At 35.6% G+C, this 11,983-nt stretch overlaps 1 pseudogene across 1 annotated transcript; it reads right to left on the reverse strand.

Annotated features, from left to right (window-relative positions):
• Positions 1-4,411: 4,411 nt before the first annotated feature.
• Positions 4,412-10,789, reverse strand: LOC148207925 (cellulose synthase A catalytic subunit 2 [UDP-forming]-like; annotated as a pseudogene). Its single transcript, XR_015787576.1, has 14 exons — positions 10,274-10,789; positions 9,511-9,706; positions 9,193-9,416; positions 8,991-9,093; positions 8,676-8,853; positions 8,074-8,340; positions 7,640-7,985; positions 7,371-7,508; positions 7,154-7,279; positions 6,854-7,066; positions 6,463-6,733; positions 6,160-6,356; positions 5,726-6,076; positions 4,412-5,631 (listed from the first exon to the last, which is right to left on the reverse strand). The product of XR_015787576.1 is annotated as a cellulose synthase A catalytic subunit 2 [UDP-forming]-like (transcript).
• Between the last annotated feature and the right edge of the window lie 1,194 nt (positions 10,790-11,983).

The raw sequence follows: 11,983 nt of genomic DNA on the forward strand, positions 1-11,983 counted from the left end.
TTTAGACGCCAAAAAAGATTGAAAACTATCTGCAGAAAATAGTCATATTTGCATCACATAATCTTTCTTATCACTAAATCGGAACAAAGATCAATGCATAAAATATGACAAAAAGGTAACCAAAACCAACAAAATCAAAAATGCATATTAGCAATCAAGGAAACATATATTAATATTTAACTAAGGAGAGAGACGATCGATGTGTAAATATATGGCTACTAGAGGTTATCTCACAAAATAAGCAAGAGACGTCAATACAAACGGGTAGAGATAGGATTCTATAGAGTAGATGACCATTTTGACTGGGTTATCCTTGTCCATCAACATATGACTAATATGCCACGATTATTACATCTAAGAAGCTGCATTTTAATTCTTGCTATATGAGAATTAGTCATCGAGTTACTGACATTACTCGAAAAATCTTCCTATTGCAGCAAACCCAGTTCTTAGAAAATTAGATTATTAACAAAAAAAGAAAACTCCACAAGATTCAACCATTGAATCAAGCCCCAAAAAAAATTTGTCCGGTAGAACCAACCAATAAGAATGCGTATTCCTAATATTGTTAAAATTAATTAGTTCCTTATGAGTATCAATTAGTACCACATAAGTATCAATTAGTTATATGGGAATCTAATTGGATGTTCTTGATTTTTTTACAATAAATTTTAAATATTTAACAATAAAATGGTTAGATTGAACTAAAAAACATCGGAATTGACAAGTTCCAGGTACTAATGATATTTATTGAAACATCAGAATTGAGGTCTGTGTTTAAATTTATTGAAATTTGAAATTTAAGATTGAAAATTTTTTTTTTTTTTTGTGCAAACTAAACTACCTGGCAATCTAATTTTAACAATATTTTTATTATTTATTATTTAATCTAAACTATATTTTCAATATAATATCCCCAATTGACCATATCTACAAGGTGTCCTAAAAACAAGTTGTGTCCAACAAAATCCCTTGAATATTGGAGGTTGCTAACAAACGGTCAATTATTTAAACCTCATTTATTTAAACAACATTCAAAATCGATCGATGAATATCCTTGTTGGATAAGCAAGAGTGGGAAGAGGGATGCCAAAGATTGTGTACGCCGAAGAGGGACGCCGAAAGCTTGAGGCGCACAAGGCATGAGGGGCTTGAGACTTGATTGAATCCAATTTTATTTGATTTTAGGAAGGAAGAGTTACGGCAAGTGTGGGAAGAAGGAGTTAAAGGGCAAAAGTGGGAAGGAGCCATTTGAGTTACCTTCCCTTCCATAATGGATCCTAATATGATATTAATCTTCAACTACTTCATCTATAATTTACAGTACTTTACAGCTTTGATCTTTAGTTTTCCACTTTTCTAATTTGATTTTACGTTTTTTTTAGTCTATTTTATAGTTTGATTAAATCTTTTTTTTTATTTCAAAATACTCAACAGATTTATCTTACAAATTTGGAAATTTTGAAATCTATATGTAATTTAAATTTTTGAACTCTATAATTTCCATTCACTATCTTCTTTCCTACAATTTAGGTGCACTACAGATTTATTGAAGGGTAGTTTCGTCACCAATTTATAGGGGAAATGGTAGGATAAATTTACCTATTTTGATGGGGAGGGTAAATTTGTCTACATACAAGCTCTAATTGTTCTTTAGCTATTTTTATGATATCTGGTTATTTTGGCCATTTTTCAAATCAAACTATTTAATTTAGCTATTCATCTGGTTGCCCCAAATATAATGGTGGTAAACTTAGGGAAAGGAAAACACAATTAAGTTCGGGCTTGGTGTTTCATGGCCCAACAAAACTATCCATATTTTAATATTGTTTTGGCTCCATTATATCTCAACACTAAATATATATTTTAGTAAAATATTTCATTTCAATTAATTATATTTTAATATTTGTTAAAAACCCTCCCTAGAAAATACTTAAATTGATGATAGACTTATATGACAGGATATTTACTGAGTTGGCAAAAATGTAGAGAATTAGGTCACTTAGATAAAGTTTCTAATTTTTCCTCTAAATTTCCAAGGAGTTAGCATAAATTTAGATTTTTCTTTTTTTAGGTCACCCAATATTTCTCCCCTAAATTTTTATCAATTCACTAAGTATTATGTCATATAAGCTTTCAATTATATCATTTAGTAATGAAAACGAGTATACTCGATAAGTTTTAAAATATAAGAACAGATCGAAACTTTCAAGTGAACATGAGCTTAGCTTAACTGTTTAGGCACCTATCTCTAATCAAGAGGTTGTGAGTTCGAACTCCCATCCCTACATGTTGTACTCAACAAAAAATGAAACTCTTAAACAATACGGATTAGATTGAAAAAAATATACCGGAGCATTAGAGATAAATATATAATTAAGTTTAACAGTGTCGAGATGTTTTGGCTATTTTTCAATTGATACCAAATACTTCACTTCAAAAGCCAAAAGTCAACACAAACTTAGTCTTAATATATTCAGAACACATATTCAAATATAACAAATACACCTTATTCATTAAATATGTAAAACAAATATACATAGACAAAATTGAAAGTTGACTTCAAATTCAAAAATAAAAAACAATCCTTCTTTAATAGTAAAAGAGTGGACTTCATATAGAAGTGCTTCAAGCCCAAATAAGCTGCAGGAGAATTATACTAACCTTGGTTAGGAGGCCTAACTCTGCGAGAATTATACTAACCTTGGTTAGAATCACCAAGGGATCCTAATAGTTTTGGACTCAAGTAGGCTCAAAAAATATCGAATTTGTTCACTAATGTAATAAATCTAAGGGTAATTGTAGTGGGTAGCAAAAATATTTTATGTATTTCAAAAAATGTCACCAGTTTTTCAAATTTTCAAATATAGCAAAATATTTGAATTTTTATTTTCGGAATTTTTATTATTCCAATTTTACCCTTATGATATCTGATATATGTATGATGTATATCTATATCTGATATACATTCAATGTAATATTTATATCTGATATACATCCAATTTATATCTGATAACATATTATGTATATCTTACATCAAATCTATATCTGATATACATCTGATGTAAATTTGTATATGATATATATCAAATCTATATCTAATATACATCTGATGTAACTCTGATATACTTCCGATATACATTCGATGTACCCCTAATATAGATGTATCATGATATACATTATCAGATATACCGCTTATATACATCAAATGTACGTATTATACATATAATATATATATCTGATGTACTTCTAATTTATGATATACTAAATATATTTGCAACTGATATACTAAATATAAGATATATCAAATTTTTAATTTTTAGTGGTATATCAACTGTTTAAATTATAGCTTATCATTTCAATTTGTCGATTAATATACTAATATTATCAATAATGTTGATTACTATATCACTACTATTTATTCAATATTAATATTAATTAGATACTAAATATAAGGGATATCAACGGTTTAAATTTATATAGTATATCAAAATTTTAACTTGTCTTTTTGGATGTGCATGGTCCACATAAACCTTTATATAATAGCTTTATATTTCAAAATAAAAAATAAAAAATCTTGCACCATTGTTTTCATCTTAAAAAATATTGGATATAATAGTATGATATGAACACACATATATCATAGTTATATTAGTAGATAAAATGGTTATATCATAGGTACATAAATGGTAAATTAGAAGCATATTAAGTATATATCAGTATTATATTAGTGGTAAATCATATAATCATATAAGAAGTTATATCAGTAGATACCATAATTATATCAGTAGTATATCATTTGTATATCAATGGTAAATTAGAGATATATCAAATATATATCACATATATATGTATTATATCAGCGTGGTAAATCAATAGTTATCATACGTATATCGGTGGTAAGACATGTTAGAAGTTGGGTAGATATCATAGTTATACCAGAAGTAAATCAATTATATATCATTATTATATTAGTAGTATATCAGAGACATATATCAGTGGTCAGGTAATATATCATTAAAGGGTGGTTACTATTTTGCTTATTTTACTAAAAATTTTTTGTCATATTTGCAAGTGCCCCTAAATCTAAAAATAAAATGTTTTGATGAATCAAGAAAAACTGAAACCAAAGTATCTTTGTGAAACGAGATTTGTATTTTTTTTTTTTTTTAACATGGAACTCTTTAGAAGCGACAATTGGGCAAATGCATCTATAATGACTTGGATGGATATCTCGTATTCAAAGACTAACCAGTCGCGTAGTTCTTTCCTTTGAATCAAATAAATTCATATCTACGCAAGAAATTCACAAGGACCAATCAAATAAATAAATAAACTCACTTCAAAATCCGTAAATTAAACTGAAAATAAATGTAATCAATAAGAAAATAAGAAAAAGTGAAGAATGTAATGAGGGAAGTCCATGATTATTGCATTAAGATGACAAAACTATAATTATTGTGATTACAACAAGGCAGAATTGGAGAGTTTTAATATAGAAAGAAACCAACCATAAATAATAAAAACTGAGGGCTGATTGAGTGAAGAAGAGATTTACAAACAACAAAGGGATACAACAGACAAAACCACCTAAGGGAATGGGAATTGGGAAATCCCTTTTGAGAAGGGATAAATTTATGATGAATCAAACTAAAACCCACCTCCCTCCATTTTTATGTGCTCTTCTTGGATTTTCACAGACACATGATATAAATTACAGTCCCTTCCACAAAATCAAAAGAAAGAAGAAAGAAGAAAAAAAAACCATGTATAGAAGAAGAAGAAGAAGAAGAAGAAAGAATCAATGACAAAGTTTGCAGAGAGAACAAATATTTGATGATGTGTGATATGCAAATTCCTCCATATCTACAAATCCAGGACAAGTAGCCTTTTGCAGCAACTCATCTTTCACAATCTCGGGCGGAGTAGCGTTACCGTGTTCTATTCAGATGCATGTTCGAGACCAGTTAGTAGTCCCCATGACGCTCAACCCAGAAAACAAACTCCTCCTACCCGTAACACTTCGTGCCGTGTATATTTCTGCATCTTAGTCGTCACAGTTTAACCCGCAAACTTCCAATACAATGCCACCTTGTCGAGGAACGGGTTGATTCGGACCCATAGAAGCGATAGGATGGATGATAGAAGAATGGACCACACAATGATAATGGTTGGTACCTTGTCTTGCTTCCCCATCAAACCCTTGAGGAATGGGTACAGATGGACAATCACCCAGAATGCAAAGAATAGCTTACCGATGAGCGGGCCCCATGAGTCGTAACCGTTGTTGATGGCATCTGAAATCCCGACGACTACTCCGATGATGTTTATGATCAATAAGGTCAATGGAGGGACCAACAACGACGTCCACTTGAAGAGGTAAAGCTCAGCGAAATCTCCTTCGTCTCCTCCTTTGGACGTGACAGTGAAGTTTGTGTTAACACCAGCCAAAACCTTTAGCAGACCCTGGAAAAGTGCAAAAAGGTGGGACGAGGCACCCCCAATAACCCAGAACTGTTCGTTTCTCCACCAATCGTGGATCCCGACTCCTCCCCACTGCATTTCGAGGATACCGGTCGCTGCTATAGAGATGAAAAGGGCCATGAAAATTATACTGGCATAGTTGCTTAGCTGCACATCAAACAAAGAACATGTCTCACTCAGCTGAACAAACCTGACAAATGGAAAAAATGCGAATGCATTCAGAAGTCGGTATTGTAGTTACCTCAGGGACGATAAACTGCCCTGTGAGCAGGCAGACAGCCGGAAGGGTACAATAAGCGATCAATGGAATCGACGTCAATGGATAAACAACGGAGTTTATGTACGAGAAACGCTCGAGCCACTTCAGACCACATCCGTATCCGTACCATATCGGACAGTGCCTGCTCAACAGAATTTCAACAGATCCAAGAGCCCACCGAAGAACTTGGTGTAGACGATCGGACAAGTTAATAGGAGCGGAACCCTTGAATGCTGGCCTTTTAGGAATGCAATAAACTGATCTCCAGCCGTGGCAATGCATCTTGAAACCTGTTAAAATATCCTCTGTAACAGACCCATATATCCACCCTACCTGCAAATAGTACAGGAAATAAAAATATTAAAGGAGTGCACACAAATCGACATTTCTGAACTTCGGGAGAGCTTCCTTCATACCTCTTTACCCCACTCGGATTTATCTTCGTAACCGCAACTGATTACATGGATGGCTTCTTTCAATAGCGAAGCAGAAGTCCCTCCTCCGGGCACACCGCCATCTTCCATAAGTGTGGAAGCAATGAATGATGGAGATTGCCCAAACTTCTTCTCAAACTTAACTTGGGGCATCAGAGATGATTTTTCATTATCTATTCCTGCATTGGATCACAAAGATTTTCACCTCATTAAACCAAAAATTCTGAAATTTAAAAGTATGCAAATTTGGTCCATTGGTATTTTCAGACCATGTCCGTTCCATACCTTCGATTCCTTCCTCAATGTTTTCGAGGGCGTGAATCTGCTTCGACGTATCTTTGGTCTTTAACTTCTTTTTGTCACTGGTCTTCTTTGTTTTAGTCTTCTTTCGAGTTCCGCAGCAACAGCAGCACCATTTTGGCAAACAATTGCAAGTCCTTCTTGGTGTTTTCTTCTTGGCAGGGGCATCATACCCATAAAGGGCCTGCCTCCTGAACACGCACCCAGTTCCGACGTAAATCGGCCCTTGAATACCATCTAATCCCTTCATGTTGATCTGAAATGGTTGTTCATAAGGTAAGAGAACTTAGCATTTCCTTGGCCCATTGCTGTGATGGGGGATAAAGAATTGTCTCATGAACATTTGAGTCTGAGGATATAGATATTATTTACTTACATCGAAGAATACGACATTGCGATTCGAGTATCGATCATGCCTATCAATCCCATCAAATCTTTGTGGAAACTGCACGTAGCATATTCTTTTTCCAGAAATCGGGTCCATCATGAAGCACATTGCTTCTCGAAGTGCCTTGCTGTTGTTGATGTAGTGATCACAATCCACGTTCAAAATGTAAGGAGCATTTGAGATGATTGCCGAGACACGCACCTTGAAGAATCAAATAGCATGTATATTAGTCATGGTGAATTGAATTGAATGTATATGTTAGAAGGGAAGAGGGAGGACGAGATGTACCAGAGCATTCATGGCTCCGGCTTTCTTGTGGTGATCAAATCCCGGCCTCTTCTCACGAGATACATACACAAGACGAGGTAATTCATTTCCTTCCAAGTCACGAACCCCATTTTGACCAAGGAATACCTGCAGAAGACAGTTAAAAGAAACGGGTTGATAACATATAAAGGCATGGATTTATGATACGACTGACTGCATCAAGAAAACATCCCCTCACCTGAATCATTCCAGGATGATCCCTGACGTTGTTCCCGGGCCACGGAGTTCCATCCTGCATTGTCCACCCATCTTCAGGAACTTTTTGAGCCATGGCAACGAGCCCATTGATTCGAACTTTAAATTCTTCATAGTCCCTCTGCATAAAGCCATGCCAAACTTTCAGGTCCAGAAATTATTTCAATACAATAATAGTTCATCATGCACTCATTTGTACAATTATATAACACACTACTTTTCTGAAAAGCAAAACAGGTACAATCTTCAAACCTTTATTGCACGACGTTCCCTGATGAAGGCCGGATCAACTTTGTCTTTCAAATAGTCAACCTTCTGGGCAAAATACCACTCTGGGGCCCGGGGTTCGATATTGAATTTCTTGCAGAAAGGAACCCACTTTCTTGCAAACTCAGAAGTTTCCGAAAGGGCTTCAAAAGTAAGCATGGCAGCACCGTCATCAGAAACATAGCATGAAACCTTATCTACCGGATAATCAACAGCAAGTATAGACAGGACGGTGTTTGCTGTGATGAGAGGAGGCTCCTTCATTGGATCCACTGTACTGACGTAAATGTCAATGGAAGCCAACTCAGATGGCTTGCCATCTTTTTCATATCTGCAAACGTTAACAAAATGAAACTGAGATATGGAAGAAAAAGGGGAAGGGAGATGGAGGATGGAGTGAAAGGAGACATCAGAAGTACCGTAATGATAACCGGTCAAGGTAAGTTTCTCGAACAATTGGGCACCATTTCGGGAACTGATCCAATATCCATGATGCAGCAAACCATATCTCACAGATGACTGATGTTAACCACAATCCATATGCCTCATGGACAGGATGAAGGATACGATAGTGAAAAAAGAGGCAAAGAATGACAATTCGAAGTACAATTATCATTCTGTATGGATTTATCTTGCTTGAGGAGATCGGCAGCTTTCTCGACAGTGGTTGCCTCCCTTCATCCATCCTACGAAAACAATAATAAACAACTGACATAAGCTAAAGAAGAATTTCGAAATCTCCGAACCAAAATATATGTATATATGACACTGAGCCTTTAAGTAGTAGCTATAGATCCTAATTCTAACACCTTAGCAAACCCAATCATCTATTAAAGATATGCAAAAGTACACCAATAAATTTATAATCCATATCAAAAGATAAAGAAAAAAACTCTAATACTAATGAGAGTAGAATGGAAGGATCATCAAGAATAATCAACACATACCACTAGAAGTACCAACTTATACACAGCACATATAAGCATCTTAAAATAGAAGAGTATACAAAGAAGGAACATACATAGGCAAATCTGTATCATCAAGCTCGTCTTCTCCTTTTCCGCCTCCACCCTCATGCTTAATTACTTGAAGTCTTTCATTTTGTTTCTTCCGCCACTCCTCCATTCTTTCCTTCCACGCAACAGTTCCATATCCATACACGGCTAAGTCCTTTTTTGGATCCATTGGCCTTGGATTAGCTGCAACAACAACACTTCAAAATGTTAGTTACTACGGCAGAAAAAACATAAACATCATTGATCATCTAGATGGAACACTGATACATCCCAGAAGAGGATTAAAAAACACAAAATGCACAGGAATTCGGGGACCTTACCCGACATGGGAGAATCAGAGAACGGCACTGGGTGGACCTTTTTGCCACGGCTAATAAAAGGAGGAATGATTAGAGCATGCTTATCAGAGGAAATTCCAGCATCCTTCAGATCAAACAGCACAATCAAAGATTAAGCAACTTTTGAGAGTCAAACCAAAATGGTAAAAGCAAACATTGAGAAGAAGATTCATTCATTCTTCACCTCTTGGCCATAGGTAAGGAGAGGGATATCGGTCGGGACCGATGATGAATCGAGGTCGGAAGCCATATTTCCAGAGCCATTAGCATGAGAACCACGCCCTACGGCGAGGTGGGGATAGAGCATTGCCTCAGATACACTGTTGGGATCCTTGTTTGCAATGTCAAACTCATTCTCCAGATCGTCAGTATCATCTTCCTCTTCATCGCCTTCGACCCGAGGACTACCTGAAATTGATCAACACATTCTTAGTTAGCCAAAAGAATTATCAATGGACCTTAACACGCTAAGAATATTTATTGATTCATTGTTTCATTATACCTTTGAGACGTTTGTATCTGGTTTTGCACTGAGGGCAAGCCTGATTGCCCTCTCTTCTTTCATACTCATAGCAAGGTCTGCAAACTGGAAAGGCACATTCGTTACACGCAACAAATGGCTCTCCATCTACAGTGATTTCAAGCTCATCCCCACAGATCTGGCATATTTGCCCACTCAACTCTTTCACAGATGTCACCTGCAACTCAAAAATAACAAAAGGATTTTAGAAAAAGAATGTCAGAGAAAAAAAGTAAAAGCTTTGTTTCTTTATTTCTTTCTTGCTTCCCACTAGGTTGGTTACTCATCAACTGTTAGCACAAATTCAGAATCAATAGAGAAAAACACTTAATGAATCGGATACATTGACTAACTAGCCCTGAAATCTAGAAAGTAGGGGGGGTAAGTAATGGCAAGATCTGGTTTAAGAAGATGGATTTCCCTAGAAACTAGGAACCAAATAAACAGAAAAATCCCAACCAAAAACTGAAACTTTAGATGATAAAGGTAACAAAGAGAGAAAAAGTGTTCATCACCAAGATCCAAACTGGGTTTAGGAAGAAGATGGGGGGTAACAAATTGCAGCTATGGGAAGAAAAATCAGGCTGGGATCCGGTTAGGGGTGTAACCAAGCAAAAGGGAGTGAAATTAGAAGAAATGGGTATGAGGCAGAAGCTAAAATTGGGGTGGAAAATAGGATTTTCAAAGACAAAAACAGTGCCATTTTGGAGCAAAAGAAGGAAAAAACTGAAATCATGACACTTACTCTTGCAACCTCATCGGCATTGATGAGAACAAACTCATTTCTGTTGTGAGAACCCGCAATGAGTCGGCCTTTGGTGTCCATTAGACTAAGAAAAGCCACTAAAAATCAAAGAACTCAGAATCCAAAGGAAACCAAGGCTCAGAGAAGCAGCCCTTCAACTTCTCTCATCTCACTCAACTTCCTTCCTCTTCTCTCCTCTTCTCTCCTCTTCTCTCTCTCTCTCTAAGTCCCCCTTCTTCTACGTGCGTGGTTTCTCAGCCCACTTTCTCAAACACCCATTTCATCAAACACTACACCTACACTCCTTCAACGAATAAAAAAACACAGCCAGCTCTTTATGAGAGACGGAGAGAGAGACACAGAGGTGGGTTTAGATATAAAAGAAATCAGGGGAATAAGAAAATGTTTCAATTCAAGAAAAATAGAAAAATCCCCCAAAAGAAAAAGAGGGAAAATTAAATTAAAAAAGAGTAAAGAAAATTGTATGTGTGTGTGCAATGAATGATTCTTTTCTTGTGAGACCCAGTTTCCTCCCAGCTGGACTCTGTGCATTACATGGTGGATTCTCGATCTGTGACCAACAAATTTAAAAACAGAGAAAAAAAGAAACAAATTTACAGAGAGAAAAAAAGAGAGTTACAGAGAGAATCTAAGTGGGTTTCTTAAAGGGAAAATTTTCAACGCGTAAAACACAAGAGACGAAATTGGGACACAGACAAAACACATAATTCTCGATCCATCCTATTCAATCCTAATTAATCAGTAATCGCTCGTATTAGTTGGGGGTTTTTGGTGGGTCCCGGAGAAATCCCGTCCCCCTCGCCGGAGCAGCAGCCGCGGCGGCGCCGCCGTAGTGGGTTTGGGTTTTATTCTGTTCCGGCGGAGCCAACAGTGCCCAGATTTTTACTTCCAATCCAGTGGGCAGAGACAGAGGACAGGTACGGAAAATGGGTTAAAAGGGAAAAAAGAGAGCGATGAAAAAATTTGTAGAGAGAGAGAAGAGAGAGAAAGAGTAGGGCAGGTGTCACGTGGAGCACGTGCGGTGGAGTGGCGAGTCTGCCGACGGTCGTGCGAAATCTCGCGAGATTTTCAAGAATCAACACGTACTACTGGCTGGCTCTGTGACCCCACTCTTTGCCACTTTCCATGATTTTACCGAAATGCCCTTCTTTTCTTTTCTTTTCTTTTCTTTTTTGTTTATTTTCTTTTTGTCGGTCGCCTCTCTTTCACTTTTCTCGCTCGAGGAAATAAATAAATGTGTGTTTTTTATTTATAAATAAATAAATAAATCTCTCTCTCTCTATCTGATTGATTAGCTCATTATTACATAATGTAATATTTAAAACAACCTAAGAAATTAAATTTTGTTTTACTTTTATCGAAATTTGTTTTCGGATTTTTTTAAGATAAAATATTAGGTGAGAATTCGAACTCGTTACTTTTTGTAATAGTTGAATTATACTCAGGTAGGTAGATTTAATATTTAAACTAAGTTTGAGTATTTATATGCATATAAATTAATTTGTGGGAATATTGATAAAAGACATGTATATATTAGGTTTTGTTGATATTTATCTATAGCTTAAATATATATGTATTTTTTAATATAGTTGTAAAAATAAATAAAAATTCCGCATTTGTATTAAATTTTGAAAGAAAAACGAATAGTTTCACAACTAAAATAAAATATATGAATGTCTCAAAAAATAT

Source organism: Momordica charantia, unplaced genomic scaffold (assembly GCF_013281855.1).
Source record: "Momordica charantia cultivar OHB3-1 unplaced genomic scaffold, Mcharantia_2.0 BLBB01000026.1, whole genome shotgun sequence".
Lineage (NCBI taxonomy): Eukaryota > Viridiplantae > Streptophyta > Magnoliopsida > Cucurbitales > Cucurbitaceae > Momordica > Momordica charantia.